Here is a 13,142-nt window from a genome sequence, read left to right on the forward strand (position 1 = left end):
AGACTGTCATACAGAGTGAAGTAAGTCAGAAAGAGAAAAACAAATATCGTATATTAACGCATATATGTGGGACTTAAAAAAATGGTACAGATGAACCGGTTTGCAGGGCAGAAACAGAGACACAGATGTAGAGGACAAATGCATAAACACCAAGGGCGGAAAGTGGTGGAGTGGGGTGGTGGTGTTGGTGTTGGGATGAATTGGGAGATTGGGATTGACATATATATATACCAATATGTATAAAATAGATAACTAATAAGAACCTGCAGTATAAATAAATAAATAAAGATAAAATTCAAAAATTCACCAAAAAACCCCCATATGATCACCTTGATAGATGCAGAAAAAGCTTTTGACAAAATCCAGCACCCATTTATGATAAAAACCCTCCAGAAAATGGGCATAGAGGGAACCTACCTCAACATAATAAAGGCCTTATATGACAAACCCACAGCCAACATCATTCTCAATGGTGAAAAACTGAAACCATTTCCTCTAAGATCAGGAACAAGACAAGGCTGCCCACTCTCACTGCTATTATTCAACATAGTTTTGGAAGTTTTAGCCACAGCAATCAGAGAAGAAAAAGAAATAAAAGGAATCCAAATCAGAAAAGAAGAAGCAAAACTGTCACTGTTTGCAGATGACATGATACTATACATAGAGAACCCTAAAGATGCTACCAGAAAACTACTAGAGCTAATCAATGAATGTGGTAAAGTAGCAGGATACAAAATTAATGCACAGAAATCTCTTGCATTCCTATACACTAGTGATGAAAAATCTGAAAGAGAAATTAAGGGAACACTCCCATTTACCACTGCAACAAAAAGAATAAAATACCTAGGAACAAACCTGCCTAAGGAGGCAAAGACTTGTACTCAGAAAACTATAAAACACTGATGAAACAAATCAAAGATGACATAAACAGATGGAGAAATACATCATGTTCTTGGATTGGAAGAATCAATATTGTGAAAATGACTATACTACCCAAAGCAACCTTCAGATTCAATGCAACCCCTATCAAACTACCAATGGCATTATTCACAGAATTAGAACAAAAAATCTTACCATTCGTATGGAAATACAAAAGACCCCAAATAGCCAAAGCACTCCTGAGAAAGAAAAACGGAGTTGGAGGAATCAGCCTCCCCGACTTCAAACTATACCACAAAGCTACAGTAATCAAGACAGTATGGTACTGGCACAAAAACAAATATAGATCAATGGTACAAGATAGAATGCCCAGAGATAAACCCACACACATATGGGCACCTAATTTATGACAAGGGAGGCAAGAACATACAGAAAGGACAGCCTCTTCAACAAGTGGTGTGGGAAAAAACTGGACAGCTACATGTAAAAGAATGAAATTAGAACACTCCCTAACACCATACACAAAAATAAACTCCAAATGGATTAAAGACCTAAATGGACACTATAAAACTCTTAGAGGAAAACACAGGAAAAACACTCTTTGACATAAACCACAGCAAGATCTTTTTTGACCCACCTCCTAGAGTATTGGAAATAAAAACAAAAATAAACAAATGGGACTTAATTAAATTTAAAAGCTTTTGCAAAGCAAAGGAAACCATAAACAAGACAAAAAGAAAGACAACCCTCAGAATGGGAGAAGAAATTTGCAAATGCAACAAACAAAGGATTAATCTCCAAAATATACAAATGGCACATGCAGCTCAATATGAAAAAACCAAACAATCCAGTTAAAAAATGGGCAGAAGACCTAAACAGGCATTTCACCAAAGAAGACATACCGATGGCCAAGAGGCACATGAAAAGATGCTCAACATCACTAATTATTAGAGAAATGCAAATCAAAACTACAATGAGGTATCACCTCACGCCAGTCAGAATGGCCATTATCAAAAAAGCTAGAAACAATAAATGCTGGAGAGGGTGTGGTGAAAAGGGAACTCTCCTGCACTGTTGGTGGGAATGTAAATTGATACAACCACTATGTTAAACAGTATGGAGGTTCCTTAAAAAACTAAAAACAGAACTAGCATATGACCCAGCAATCCCACTACTGGGCATATACCCTGAGAAAACCATAATTCAAAAAGAGACATGCACCACAATGTTCACTGCAGCACTATTTCCAATAGCCAGGACACAGAAGCAACCTAAATGCCCATCGACAGATGAATGGATAAAGAAGATGTGGCACATATATACAATGGAATATGACTCAGCCATAAAAAGGAATAAAGCTGAGTTATTTGTTGTGAGGTAGATGGACCTAGAGTCTGTCATACAGAGTGAATTCAGTCAGAAAGAGAAAAAACAAATACCATATGCTAACACAGATATATGGAATCTTAAAAAAAAAACAAAAAAAATGGTACTGATGAACCTAGTTGCAGGGCAGAAATAAAGAGGGAGACATAGAGAATGGACCTGAGGACGTGGGGTGGGAGGGGAAACCTGGGGCGAAACGAGAGTGGCATTGACATATACACACTACCGAATGTAAAATAGTTAGCTAGTGGGAAGCAGCAGCATAGCACAGGGGGATCGGCTCGGTGCTTTGCCATGACCTGGGAGGGTGGGAGGGAGGCTCAAGAGGGAGGGGATATGGGGACATGTGTATGCATATGCCTGATTCACTTTGTTGTACAACAGAAACTAACACAGTATTGTGAAGCAATTATACTCTGATAGAGATCTAGTTAAAAAAGAAAAAAGACTGACAAATACTCAACCATCAGAAAAAGATACTCCTGACAAAATGAAAACATGGCAAACGGAAAAGGACTGTAATGTAAATGTATTAAAACCTTCAAAGAGATACAAAAGAAAAATAACCACCCCCCAATTTTTGGAACCAAAATCAGTCAGATAATGGATCAAGAGGTAGATGTGAAAACAAAGGTCTACTGGAAATCCTGGAAATGAAAAAAAAAAAAAAGGTCTTGATTAAAAACTCAGTAGATGAGTGAAACTCAACACCAGGCACAAAGAGAAAACTAGTAAACTGAAGTTTGCTCGGAGTGGAGAAAAAGAGATAAAGTACATACAGAGAAGTTAAGTAACACAACAGGGAGACAGAGAAACACATCTAACAGTATTTCCAGAAATGAAGCTGGAAGGAATGGTGGGAAGCAGTGTTAGAAATAGTGCCAAAAATTTTCCAGAATTGAAGACATGAATCTTGATACTGAAAGCCCACAGTGAGTGCCAAGCAGACTGGATAAAAATAAATCTCCTAGATGAATTGTAGTGAGGCTGAAAAACTCAAAGAAAAAAAGGAATCTTGAAAAACAGATTGAAAAACCATGGGGAAAAAAACAAAGAGTTACAAGAGTGATAATTAGACTGGCAGCAGACTTCTCAATAACAACAATAAATTTTATGTAGAAAGCAATAAATTCATATTTTCGGTTTTGAGGGAAAACCATTGTTAACCTAGAATCTGTAAGGAGGAAGAGTGAGAATGAAATAAAGATTTTTTTTTTAATGAAAGATGAAGACTCAGTTTACCTTCTACAGACAGTTTCTACAAAAACTAATAAAGAATATACATTCAACAAAAATAATTTTAAAAACTGAAAGGTAATACAAGAAGCTGAGAGAGAAAATAAAAGATTTATTTTAGGTTTCATAACTAATTAATGGCTGAGACAAATAAGAACCCTGGAATGTTGACTGCCAGTTTAGTATTCTTTCCTCTCAACTAACTCTCTGCCTCTTAATTTTTCAGTTCTAAAAACCCCAAGTTGACAGCTCCTAAATACGAGCAAAATACTTTTCACAACGTTCAGATTCTTATTTCTCCTTTTCTAAATTTAAAAACTTCCCTGGAGCATAATTATAAGGAGGAGGAATTCCAAAAGAAGTTATTTACTAGTCATTTAACTTTCTCTGCATTTCCTTGGTCAAATTACCTGGCCCTTAACAATTCATTCCATTTCCTCTATATTTAACACAAAATCATGATTTTTTTTCACCTAATTCTAAAATGTGAAGTTTTGATAAATAGTTCATAATTGTCTTTGATTTGTATGCAAATGAAGAGAAATTCTGTCTATGTTGCATGTTCCTTTTAATATGACCCTAATTATTTTGCTATTTTAATATGCATTTATTAAAGTGGGTTTTGCAAATACCAACTGTGTACTGACTTAATGAAAACAAAACACACGTGACTATCATATCCTTAATTCAAAGGGAAATAGGAGTTGAAATAACAATAGTTAAAAATCTAGCTGGCACTCTAGGTGAATAAAAAAATAGATGCCCTCAAAGACGTAACAGCACTTCACATGTAAACATCTGTTCCTGTGCGCAATCCTTGGTACATTCACACACTCCCTAATAAAGTCATCCCACAATCTCCACATCTGGACCCCAGAGCAATTGTCTGCCTATTTTAGGCTCTGTAAATCACTCACAACCTTGTACAGACAGCCATTAAGAGGAGGGTCAATAGTTTTTCATGTGATAAAACAGGCAATAAACGGAGTATTAATTTCAAAAGTGTATAGCTGGAAAACACACCCTGAACCTAATACAGAGACTGTGACACTGAATCTGACTTGAAGATTCACTTCAAGACACTTTCTGTGTACCGGCTCAGTGCAGATATAGACAATCTTCAACCCCAGGCAACGAGACCTCAGAGAAGTATAAAAACAATTATGAAAATCCCTCAATGTTGGCAAGTCAGGCCTGGGCAGACACCAAGTGCTGTCCGTCTGCCGTGCCGTTAGTGACTACAACAGCATCAGACCGCATGGGAACAAGCTTGGTGTTTCCTATAAAGGATCACTTGGCAGGACACACTGGAAGCCAGTCTGTGGTCAGAGTCAGTACAAATAACCAAAAGAGTGTGTGTTCATATCCCTGGGCAAGAGCTGATGCTACTCAACCGTTATTTTTAGACACAGGACAGTTATGCAACAGCACTATTTCAATGATGCTATGGGACCTTCTCTGTGGAAACCAATAAAACTAATCTCAAACCAATCTTTCAACTACCAGAGAAGTTTTCAAAGCTGCAGAGCTTGAATATTCTTGAGGCAAAACCAATAAGCCACCTAAAACTTTTATGTTGATGACTGAGAAATGTTCTAAGCTACAAGGGGAGGTAGATGGAACAGACAGACTCATCTATAAGTTAACCTCTAAAATCAGGAGGAAGTTGGTATTATTTGGAGGAGTACACACTCTTTGTTAGAAAGAAAAGATGCAATGAACATGGAAGTGGTGAGAGACAGCAGCTCTCCATGTGCCACGAGACTTCCCTTCAGGGAGAAAAACTCACATTTTACTCCATACGTTTATACAGCATCCAGGTTTTTACAGTGAGAATGTACACGTATTAATTTCAAAAAGAAAACAAGCCACTTGCACCTCTAAAAGTCAGAAACACTTAAAAGCTAACAGATTTGAGGAACAAGCTATAAGATAGGGATTTACTTCTAATTAAATGAAATATAACACTAATCCACCACTTCAGAAAAAACTAAGGAAAAGCCAAACAGTCTGGCACATTGATCAAATAGGCTTTTAAGGTTCTCTTTCAGGGATGCATCTCTCTCAATGCTAAGGAGCAACACATGCTATTTCTAAACAGTGAAAAACACTCTACTCATAGGTTTTTAAAAGAAAAAAACGTCATGAAACAAACTACAATTAAACACCGCTCTGTTCAAGTCATCAGCGGGTGTGGACACACCCCTGGCAGCAACAGCCCCTCCTGACACTTCTCTGCTCCCAACTCCAACAGCCCCAACCCACTGAGAGGGAAAGGAAAGACCCCACGGCGACAGCACCAAGGATGAGGAGAGGGAAAATGGAACGGCGCTGCTGCAGGGCGCCTGGATCTGCCAGAAGTGACTGCATATTAACTTTAAGTATACTGTGACAAATCCAAAAATGAACGTTATAATCCTTAGAGCAACCACTTAAAAAAAAAAACCCAAATATACAGCAAAGAAACAACTGAAAACCACAAGTTAAAAGAACATAGGAAAACATTCTGGTTAACACAAAAGGCGACAGGAAAGGAGGATCAGAAGAATCGAAAAAGGAGGTAAGACAAATAGAAAAATAGCAGCCCTAAGTCCGACTGTACCGATAATTCCATTAAATGTAATTCTGCAACATAAATGCAGTCACAGGCTAATTTCTGATGGGAAAATGACAACATGGGCTGCATCTTTTGCTAGACTTCTTTATCGGGGAGGGAGTCACTTGCTCAGAGCCTATTTGACCTGCTAAGAGCCTGTGAGAGGGTATTCTTCTAATCTTCCATCTTCCAGCATTCAGTACATGTATGAGCAGCAAACATCTGTAAAATAAATATTACTGGATGTCTTTCTTCCCCTTCCACCTAATGTTCTGGTTATTGCTACTCACTCATTTTGTAATAGGACCCAATTCTTTATAAATGTCACATCTTTGTTGCTGCCACTGCAGGCCAACCATATTTTTAAATCAATCTTCTACATCACTCAGAAAAATAGCATCAACTTGGAAGAATGATTCTTAAGGCATATGCTATATAATAAGAATCCTCTTGGGCAGACACTAATAATCTCATTAGAGGCTGCAAACCCCGAAGAAGGTGAATTAAGGGTCTGTCAGTTCTTGCAGGTTTCTGTTTCCCTTGGACCCTGTCAAGCACTCCAAGATGGACAAATGGACACCAAGAATGACAAGGGTGCACAGGAACAAAACACAGAGCTGCTCCCCAACCGGCATGAAGACTGTAATTCCTGTTATGTATGATTACCCTAACCTCACACTTTTTGAGGAAAAGGGGGCAGGGCACAAAAAAGCTTCAATTGCTTTAGTTTACCAAAATCACAATGGTAACTTTAACCCTTAGTCCAGTGGAGCCAAATAATCAGCGAGTCCCCAGGGCCAGATGAAATGAAGCAAAGGACAAGAACTGGATAGAAACCAAAAGGTAATCTGTCGGGGCCAGGCCCACAGAGCAGCTCATCACATAATAAGCAAAAGTATAAACCTTCTGTGTCAAGGTCTATTTAACTGAGAAGAGAGGACAAATTCTGGGCATTTAAAACTTTTTAACTTACCAGTTAAAGATCGTATTATCTGCCTTTGATATACCTATGAAGGAACAGAGCAATAATTACCAAAGAAAGATGTTTTTTCTTTTAAAAGAAGAGGGAGTATCTCCCCCAGTTCCATGGGCATGCACCTCCTCTGTAAACCGTGAGACACCCATTTTCTCTCAGTTTAGTTCTAGGTAAATGAGGGAGGGGAGGGCGGATGGCACAAACCTACGCAAATAAAAACAATAAACTGGGGCAGAATCTTCCTATGAAAAGCTATGTTATAACACAAGCACACCACATCTTACTCCTAATTTAACATCAGAGCAGCTGAACTGAAGAGGAACGTGCACGTATGAACCCAGCTCCGACAGCTCAGACCAGCACCCGCTTCCAGCCTGGCCAGGCCCTCCCAGGCCCCAGCCAACACCAGTTGCCTGTCTCCTCACATCCCTTGCAAGGGCCGTGGGCTGGCATCACTTGTTCTCCATTCTTCAATTAGGGAACCCCCTCATTGCCTATCAAGACCCAGCTCAAATGCCCTGCTTTTGAAAGTGTTCTCTGACATCATCAGAGATGATGCCTCAGTTATCACAGTGCTTTAGTCCTTCACTTACTTAGAATTTTTCATGGTTTGTATATTACTAGCCTACAAGCATGTCTTCTGCTGTCAAGTAAGAGCCCTGTGAGTACAGAACCATTTCTCATACAGGCCTTTTTTTTTTTTAACATCTTTATTGGAGTATAATTGCTTTACAATGGTGTGTTAGTTTCTGCTTTATAACAAAGTGAATCAGTTATACATATACATATGTTCCCATATCTCTTCCCTCTTGTGTCTCCCTTCCTCCCACCCTCCCTATTCCACCCCTCCAGGCGCTCACAAAGCACCGAGCGGATATCCCTGTGCCATGTGGCTGCTTCCCACTAGCTATCTACCTTACGTTTGGTAGTGTATATATGTCCATGCCACTCTCTCACCCTGTCACAGCTCACCCTTCCCCCTCCCCATATCCTCAAGTGCATTCTCTAGTAGGTCTGTGACATAAATCACAGCAAGATCCTTTTTGACCCACTTCCTAGAGAAATGGAAATAAAAACAAAAATAAACAAATGGGACCTAATGAAACTCAAAAGCTTTTGCACAGCAAAGGAAACCATAAACAAGACCAAAAGACAACCCTCAGAATGGGAGAAAATATTTGCAAATGAAGCAACGGACAAAGGATTAATCTCCAAAATTTACAAGCAGCTCATGCAGCTCAATAACAAAAAAACAAACAACCCAATCCAAAAATGGGCAGAAGACCTAAATAGACATTTCTCCAAAGAAGATATACAGATTGCCAACAAACACATGAAAGAATGCTCAACATCATTAATCATTAGAGAAACACAGGCCTTTTTATACTCTTTGCTAAGGACGTGTTGACTAGCCTTACAGAGGACACTGGTTTTACTGCAAGAACCAGTAACTTCATTTGTTATTCCTTGTTAGAATGACACTGAGAAAGTCTTCACCCTCAAGTTCTCTTTGTAAAACAGGTGCTAACTGCCTAATAAGTAAGGCATAAGTCCATGTGAGTCAGCAAGTTTTTCCCAAATGGACCAACTCAATTAAATAAAGTGACATCATCACGAGGATTGATGGATTCAGATTTTTTAAATTAATAAAATACCTTCGTAGGGCAAGGGTAGAGCATTCTGAGCACAATTCTGACACAATGATGACAAAGCACACTTAAAATTTACACGAAGAATCACTTTTGCCTCAAAGAAGAGTTCATACAGCTCTATCATTATCTTATTTAAACAGAGTCTTTAGTTTAAAAAATTGTCAGAGTTTCTCAGACACAATCGCTCTCCGCTCCCCCGCCTGTGCCCCCCATGCTGTTCTGAGGAGGAGACTCTGAGAAACAGGTCTTTGGGTGGCATAGGAAAGGCGGAAAGGCTGAAAGTCAAGGTCTTCTCTGGACTTACAACAACATTAAAAACTAACATTTGCGTGGTGCTTTACATTTTTCAAAGCATTTTGCTTAAACCCTCTTAATTAATGCCCAGGGCATTCCAATGTGGTGGGCGGGACAGACATAATCACGACCCAGCTCCCAGAGGTGAACACTAGATGCAGAAGGTGAAGTGATATGCCCAACCTCACCTCCTCGCTTACACTGGATCTTTAGAAACCCATGCTTTCTGAATTTAGCACATAACTGAGGTCCTAAGTTTTACAAAGGAATCAAGAGGTTACAGTCCAGTAAGAAGCAAAGGTGGACGTGAAAGCTCTCCTCCTTGCTTCACCCAATGAACTCAGCAACTGGAAAAGGCCAGGCACGTGGGAGTCCCTGGTAAAACTGGGCCATGCAGCGCTCACAGCAGGGCAGGGCCAGGCCTCGAACCAGAGAAACATCTTTGGTTCCAGAAAACATTTCCTTTTCTGGGCACAGGATCACAGAGAAAGGTGGAGCTCTCCTGCCAGTAACAACAGCAGCAGAAACCACAGCACTTTCTCCACTAAGCTGATGGAATTGCTGGCATCTGGGGTCCTGTGAGCTTGTCGTGGTCATGGCTACATAGGATCTCAGAGGTGCTTTATACACCAACATGGGTCCTGGGAAAGAGAATGTTCTCAGGGTGGTCCTCCAACCGGAAGCTAAGGTTTGCATTTCAAACGCCTGTTAGAAGACAGCACAGGTGACTCTCACCTGATGGCTCAGCTTTAAGCCTGACATAAGCCCTCTGCCAACTCTGCCAGGGAACACCAACTGCTACTCCTTCAGCCTATTTTCATTAAAGAAAGCATATTCTTGGGGCATGAGGGGCAGTGTTGAAGGTGGTCAAAGTGAACCTTCACTTTGGGAGATCTGATGCACAGCATGGTAACTATAGTTAAAAGCAGCACAGCACAGGGAGATCAGCTCGGTGCTTTGTGACCACCTAGAGGGGTGGGATAGGGAGGGTGGGAGGGAGACGCAAGAGGGAGGGGATATGGGGATATACGTATGCATATGGCTGATTCACTTTGTTGTACTACAGAAACTAACACACCATTGTGAAGCAATTATACTCCAATAAAGATGTATTAAAAAACAAAAACTGTGTTGTACCTTTGAAAGTTGTTAAGTGAGTAGATCTTAAAAGTTCTCACCACCAAAAAAAGCCCTGTAACTACGTGAGGTGAATGACATGTTCGCTAATCTTGCTGTCGTAATCATTTCACAATATATACATGAAACCAGCACATTATATACCTTAAACTCAATACACATGTCAATTATATCTCAATAAAGCTGGGGGTCGAGGAAGAGCATACTCTCCTCAGGCAAAAAAAAGGCTCTCATTTCTAGTCAAACAAAACCCTTATTCGGAGAGGCACAAAGTCAATTACAAACACGACCCCTACCAGTCTCACGTCCAGTGCACAGTGGTCACAGATGGGGAGGGGGCAAAGGGCCCAGGACACGCCCTCCTGGACGGGCGCCGGGGCTGCAGACAGAGATGACCTTCTGCAGCACGTAAGGCAATGCCCCTTAGGAACCAGATTAAAGGGAATGTTAATCTGGCTACCTAGTCACCTTGTGTCTTAGCGAGAGAAACCTGTGTTTCTGAAGGGCTGGGCACGGCGGGAGAAACGACAGCCCGTCCAATCCGAATCCCGGCAGTTTCTAATCTGCAGGCTTAGCTCCTCTCAGCAGCCCTGCGCTCCTCCGGGGTCACGTGCCGCTCCCGCTTCCTAGGCACCTATTCCAAAGCTGCTCCACGCCCCTTCAGCCGGCTGCTCCACCCTGCTCCCCAAGAGGAAACGGGTCCATCTGCATCCAACCTCCGCTCTCCTAATGCACCCCACCCATTCACTCAGTCCCCAGACGACCACTGACCTGCTTTCTGACACTACAAATTGGACCTGTCTCTGCTACACTTTCACATAAATGGAATCACGCACTATGCATGCAGTTATCTGTGTCTGGCTTCTTTCACTCAGTATAATGTTCCTGAGATTCATCCCTGTTGTTGTGTGTATAAATTTGAACCTGAATTTTTAATACATATCCTACCTGATCCTCAAATGCAACACGTCCCAAAATGAAGTCTACATTGTTTATCTCAGTCAATCACATCCATTTATAAATTTGGGAGTCATCCTGGGTTCCACCCTACTTGCCATCCACATCAAACCTGTCAGCAACCCTGTAATTTGATCTCCTCCATTCTTTCAAATTTGCCCTCTTCATTCCCACTGCCATGGCCTGAGCACCCCGTTGTGCCTAGATCCCTGCAGGAGCCCGAAGTCCCAGCCCCCAGTGCCTCTTCTCCTGCAGTTCAGAACCTACGCTGCACAAACAGAGCTTGCGTAAACGCAAATGCTTCCATCCTTCAGCTGCATCCCGCCGTCAACGGGACGACATGATCCCTCACTCGGTACACAAGGTCCCACCTCGTCCGCTTCCTCTCATGCTACACTGACTCTTGGACAAATGAGTCTCCTCACAAACCTCTGTTTACCCTTCAAAACTGTTTATAGTTCATCTGGTCTGAACCGTCCCCTGAAGACTTCCCTCACATTTTCCTCACAGCTTCCAACACCTCGTACACACCTCTACCAACTACTTCACTGTATGGAAATTTTTACTTGTACTTGACAATGAGCATCTTGAGGACAAATATTTTATCCTTTATTCACACTTGTCGACAAGTGGCCTCAACAACTATTTTGGGTTTTTTTTTAATAAGCCGTGAAACAAGAAAAAACTGACACTCTACTAAGCCTGCCCATTAGACACACTCCAAATCTGTCAGAGGACAGAGTTTTGTACCTGGTCACGGTGATACCAGTCAGCAAACACGGTAACAGAAAATGTTGGTACCAGAGCACGCACCCATGGTCGCACTTGCTCAGTGATGCTGTCATGCAGTTGGACATTCTCCAGATGCCTTAGAGATGAACTAAAACACGTTAAAACACATAAAAGTTACTCACACTTTAGCTTCCAGCCTCATTAGTTCACTCGTTCTTTCTGCCAACTAACAATTATTAAATACCTTTTTCCGAGAAGAAGTGCAAATACTGGGGGAAATGAAGACATAACAATCGTCTAATAAAATCCCTAATACACAGTGGATGTATAATTACCCCCCAAATTCCAAAGGTGCTCCTTAGCAAAGAGTGGTGGTGGAGAACCCTGATGGGCATTCAGGGTAAGGACGCAGCATCTTCTGGGTCAACGGAAATGCTCCCTGAAGATTCCGGAGCCTATTCCCACAGCGACCACTGAAGCTACTTCAGAGAGGATGCTGTTCTCTGACATCCTTAACAAGTGCCCACATTAACAAACACACAAAAAAACAAACAAAAAACACTTGAGAGAATCTCAAAGTCAAAGGCTTTACTTGGGACGTTCTTATTGTTAGAGAATTCATACTATTTCAACCTCCAGGAAAAAAAAGAAATGTTAGGGACTTTAAGAATGATCTATTCTCAGAGATCTAAAATTTAAAGACAGAAGATACAAGTAGTACTGTATTTGAAGATATCAACTAAAAAGCAATCCAGCAATTTAACACTCTCATTACCTGTCTCTCCACAAACAGCACCCAATAAAAGAGATGTCTGAACTAATTAAAGAAGATGTAAACTTATAGCTGGAAGCTGGAAAGGTATTTTCAGGTAGAGTAAAAAAAAGAACACATTGAGAATTTTACTACGCAGACTGCTTTCAATTTATGAAGAGCATGTACTAAAATATATATACATACTGAATATGTTTATTGTTCTATGGCTCCAAATTTTTGAGAAATTATACATAGTTATAGGACTGAAATGAAATTGTAAAGCAATTATAATTTGCAGTAAGAGCAATTTGGGGGAATTACCTTAAAGTAGGACATAAGCAATCTATTTAAAGAAAATTATAAAACTCTAGTGGGAGATAAAGACAAATGGAGAGATACTGGAGGATTCTAACTGGAATTCTAAATAGAGCAATAGAGACATGGCCCCATTTAATACACAGGTTTAAAGCATTATCAAACGCGATGAAAACTACTGGCAGAGCCACGGGAGGTGGGAATGAAAGAAGCAGATGCATTACTGGA

The 13,142-nt window shown here is 40.7% G+C and overlaps 1 protein-coding gene across 1 annotated transcript in view; it reads right to left on the reverse strand.

The window, feature by feature from the left end:
• The window catches only part of TULP4 (TUB like protein 4), a 228,041-nt gene that overhangs the window by 128,384 nt on the left and 86,515 nt on the right, over nt 1–13,142 (reverse strand). The window lies entirely within an intron of this gene.

Source organism: Delphinus delphis, chromosome 14 (genome assembly GCF_949987515.2).
Source record: "Delphinus delphis chromosome 14, mDelDel1.2, whole genome shotgun sequence".
Lineage (NCBI taxonomy): Eukaryota > Metazoa > Chordata > Mammalia > Artiodactyla > Delphinidae > Delphinus > Delphinus delphis.